This window comes from Mustela lutreola, chromosome 8 (assembly GCF_030435805.1).
Source record: "Mustela lutreola isolate mMusLut2 chromosome 8, mMusLut2.pri, whole genome shotgun sequence".
Lineage (NCBI taxonomy): Eukaryota > Metazoa > Chordata > Mammalia > Carnivora > Mustelidae > Mustela > Mustela lutreola.
This window is the reverse complement of record NC_081297.1, coordinates 76,518,841-76,523,915: the sequence shown is the minus strand read 5'-3', so window position 1 is coordinate 76,523,915 and position 5,075 is coordinate 76,518,841. Positions and strand designations below refer to the sequence as shown.

The window sequence follows — 5,075 nt, the reverse complement described above, 5'->3', positions numbered from 1 at the left end:
TGGGGTTTTGACAAATGTATACTGGCATATATCCACCATTACAGCTTCATACAGAGTAGTTTCACTGCTCTAAAAATCTGTGTTCCACGTATTTATCCCCCTCTTATTCCTAGCAATCACTGATCTTTTTTACTGTTTCCATAGTTTTGCCATTTCCAGAAGGTCATGCAGTTGGAATCGTACAGTGTGTAGCCTTCTCAGATTGGCTTCTTTCATTTAGTAATAGCATTTAAGGTTTTTTCATGTCTTTCCATGGTTGGTAGTTCATTTCTTTTTAGTTCTGAATAATATTCCATTGTCTGGAAGACCACAGTTTATTTATCCATTGATGTATTGAAGGACATCTTTATGGTTTCCAAGTTTTGGCAATTCTGAATGAAGCTGCTATAAACATTGGTGTTTAGGTTTTTGTGTGTACATAAGTTTTCAGCTCTGTTGGATAAATAACAAGCAGTGCAATTGCTGGATTGTGTGGTAAAGTATCACTACTTTAATTTTCATAAGATTTCTCATCATTCCCTACATCTTCAAGTAGATAAATTTGTATTATGCTTTTAAGGGCCCAGAACTTCATGCACCTTGTTTTCCTTTATGTGTGCTTGATTTCTGAATTATTTGTTCTTCTTTAATTAGCAATAATTGCGCCTCGGATAAACCTCATTGGCTACGATACTGCCACTGCGCAAAGCTTATTTGTTCTTCTTTAAAGTGGAGTAAAATATCCTTGAACTAAACCATTCTGCTAAGAACTTAGGATGTCTTGTTTTGACTCCCTCTATTGAATTCTGTTTGGTTTTAGACTTCAATTTCCTTTGAAGAATGCTTCCCAGATATCAGTGCTTTTCCCGAGTTTCTGATATGTAAAACTTATTTTCTCACTTGACATTAGGGAGTATCTGGGCTTATTGTTAAGAATTACAGATAACCAAGTAATTTGCAAATACTGTAATTTACATATGCAGAATAAATCAAATCTGCCCTTTAGAACTGAATGACTTAGCACCAAATGCATTTTCAAATTCAGTTGTCCTTCCTTTATTCCTTCCTTCTTCCCTCTTTCCCTTCCTGGGGTCCTTCCTTCTGTAGTCACTCATATATTAACAGTTACTATCAGCCAGACTGATAGTAGCTAAAAAGAGTAAAAGGGAAAGCAATATGAAAATATGACTTGTAAATTTATAAGCTTTGCCAGATAGCTAAGAGTAGAGTCCATAGACAAATCTAGTGACTTTGAAAATCAAGTATCATAAGAAAAATATGTTGGTGGATACAGCTCCAGAAACTATGCTTGAAAACATCCATGTGAGATCAATATGCGGCTCTATCCCATGATTCTGAAATCATGATCTGAGCCAAAATCAAGAGTTGGATGCTAAACCTACTGAGCCACCCAGGCATGCTTCCGTGGTTTGAAAATGGGGAGTATGTCCTGTATGAACTCTTCTTTAACATAACGGCATATCAATGAATATTATAATTAGAACATATTTCAGTTGTAAAGTAAAAGGTGACACTACTTCCCTCCCTCTTTCTCTGCCCCCCAAATGGTAATTTGTTCATTACCATTGACTCTGTTTGAAGGAAGATTTTGTCTTTATTTGGCCTCTCAAAAACCAATCCTGAATAAAAGGGATTGGGTGTAGGTCGTTTATCTGGTGGATCCCAGGACGCACAAGTGAAACTGAGGTGAAACAGGGAAAGGAGAAAACCCACTAAAGGGTGCATGAAATGAGAAGGGTTACCTATATAGACAATGGGGTTCAGTCTAGCTAGGGATGCTCTCAGGAACTTAGAATTATCTTACTGAAGGACAAGGAAGTTCGGTATTCATTTACTACCCTTGTTGCTGAGGGTTGTTCCTTGTGCTGAATTCCCAGCATTTCCTGGATGTCTGTGAGTATGGATAAAAGAGCTTTGCTTATAGACTTGCAATATAATAGCAAGCAAGTGGAAATACAAGCATGCTCAAAGCAGAATAAAGTTAAGATTTCTACATGACCATCTGTGCAAGCAAGTGGCCTGAGCAATCTCTGATAGGGTAAAAAGATCCTTCAAGTTTCTAAACAATGGCTTGTCATCAGAATTGATCATTCTAATTTCTTTGAGAAGTTTGGCCAACATTACTGCAAAACCACTTTTAGGGAAAGAATTTTAAAACTTATGGGTCACTATATACCCTTTTTTACTCTCTTCATACTTTACCCATCCATAGGTAGAAAATGACAGAAATGTTTCTAAGACAAAGCACAAATGTAAGACCAGTCTCTTATGTAGAAGATCAGAATGCCTAGATAATAATAGAGCAATGAGCCTACATAATTGCAATCATTAGCTGTACAAGATACCTCACACTTGCTACCTTGTTCTTTGTGCTCATTTCTGGGTAGATATTTATAGATAAGGGAATGTAGGAAGAAAGCATTTCTTGAACTTAATATTTGCAAATTCAATTGAATTGAAGTTTGGGTTAAGAAGGTATGTCAGGGGCGCCTGGGTGGCTCAGTGGGTTAAAGCCTCTGCCTTCGGCTCAGGTCATGATCCCAGAGTCCTGGGATCGAGTCCCACATAGGGCTCTCTGCTCAGCAGGGAGCCTGCTTCCTGCTCTCTCTCTGCCTGCCTCTCTGCCTACCTGTGATCTCTGTCTGTCAAATAAATAAATAAAAAAAAGAAGGTATGTCAAATATTCTTTTATATTTTATCTCTGACCTACAGCAACCATGAGCTAAAGTAGTACTTTTTAGAGTATGGCCTCTCAGAACATCTTTTGGGGAAGGTGGGAAGGTCCCCTTTCAAGGGGTAGATTAAGTTAACATTTATTTTTATAATACTATTTTTTTTGCTCTTTTACAAAGAATTAAAATTTGTACTGATAGTGCAGAAAAAATTGTGAGGAAAACTACAGGTGTCCTAACCAGCATGAAACAAGGCAGTGTCATCAAACAGTACTGGTATTCATGGTATTTCTTATTGGCCATACATTCACGGAAAAAAGTCACCTGTTCCAATTAACAAAAGATTGATGAGGCAGTAAAATTTTAATCTCAATATTTGAGTGCATGTCTTTTAAATATTTTTTTGCTATAGCTATACATAAACACTTGCTGCACATTGAAGTAAGATGTCTCAAGAAAAAGCATTTGTTGCAATCACTTGAGTTATGAACTGAACTAGTCACCTTTTTCCATAAAAATAATTCTTATTTAAAAGAATGACTGACAAACCATGATCACTCCATCTTGGGTATTTGACACAAGTTTTTTGAAAAACGAATAAAGTGTGCTCATCAATCAAGACAAATCACTGCAAGTACTTATTGAAAATGACAGAATTCAAGATTCCAAGCAAAAATAGAAAACTTACATATGCCACCATGAACTTGACAGCTTCCTAATACCTAAAGACTCTTTGGATAATATTGGGGTTATGTTAACAAATGTGATTTTTTACAGGTTTTAATAAAATGTATTAACATTTGGCATATATGCATGACTCAGTCAATTGATATTTTGCAAGTGGCCAATAAAATACATTACAAAATCACACGTGGATAAAGACACACCCATTCAAAGTACAATATAGACCAATAAGATTTTAATTAAAAAAGTACAAAAAGTTCATTGATGTAGACTCAGATTCCACATTGCAATTAACCTTAAGAAACTACCACTTGTCAAGCTTTGTCAGTAGTAGCAAAAAAGAATAGCCACAATTATCTAAAAAAGCTATTTAAATATCCCTTCCTTTACCAACTCCACAACCGGATGAGCTCAGATTTTCTTTATATATTTTAACCAAAATAACATATCGCATGTTTTGATTGTAGAGAAAATATGAAAGTCCAGCTGTCTTCTACTAAGCCAGAAATTGAATAGATTAGTAAAATGTAAAACTATGCCATCATTCTCATTATTTTGTTTTGGAAAATACTTTCTATTTTAAAGGGTTTTTAAAAAATGTTAACAGGTAATGGATTTATGATTGTTATTATTTATAAATGAATTGGTACATAATTTTAAAATTTTAATTGCTAATACACTAAATATCATACATACAACACAGAAGTAAATGTTATTTGGGCATCCTTAATAATTTTGAATGTGATAGGATTCTGGAGAAAAAATTCGCAAACAGCTATGCTAAGTGAACTCCTCACCTTCGTCATACTTCAACAAATCATTCTTTTACTCAGTTGTACAATCACTGAGCACACAAATATTTATTTAGGACTTACTTCCAGGCAACATTATAGGTACTGGGGATAGGGCAGTAAATAAAGGAAATATTAATCTTTGTTTTCCTACAGTTTATGTTCTAGTGGAGTTAAACAATGCACGGTAGACAAATGTGAGGGAAGCACATTCTGACGGTGACAAATGCCATGAAGTAAACAAAAGTGCTATGATGTGATAATGATGTGCAGGGCTGCTTTTGATTAGGTTTTGAGAAGAGACCTTTGTGAGTAGATGTGACTGGAATTGAGACTAAATGACACTCTAAGGAGCCAGATTGCAAAGATCTGGAAGAAGCTTATTCCAGGTAAGGAAAAGAAAATACAAAGTTTGATGTATAAAGAGGTAACCTGGAGCCAGGTCAGGGAAGGAGCTTAATTTTTTTTTTTTTTAAGATTTTATTTATTTATTTGACAGAGAGCACAAGTCAGCAGAGAGGCAGGCAGAGAGAGACGAGGAAGCAGGTTCCCCACTGAGCAGAGAGCCTGATGCGGGGCTCGATTCCAGGACCCTGGGATCATGACCTGAGCCGAAGGCAGAGGCTTTAGCCTCTTTAGCCACTGAGCCACCCAGGCGCCCCAAGGAGCTTAAATTTTACACAGAGAAGGGCATTGTTAATCTATTTGTTTTTTTTCTTCAACCAGCACCCACCCTTCCCCTAATACTCGAAGTCATGAAATACTTTTTTTTTTTTTTTAATAGGCTCCATGCAGCTTGGGGACCAATGTGGGTCTTGAACCTATGGCCCTGAGATCAAGATCTGAGCAGAGATCAAGAATCATATTCTTAACTGACTGAGCCACCCAGGTGCTTCATGTGGTCATGAAATTCTTTAAATCAATCCTA

General features: G+C 36.3%; 1 pseudogene; it reads right to left on the bottom strand.

Moving 5' to 3' along the window:
* Positions 1–621: 621 nt before the first annotated feature.
* Positions 622–690, bottom strand: LOC131839952 (U4 spliceosomal RNA; annotated as a pseudogene).
* Between the last annotated feature and the right edge of the window lie 4,385 nt (positions 691–5,075).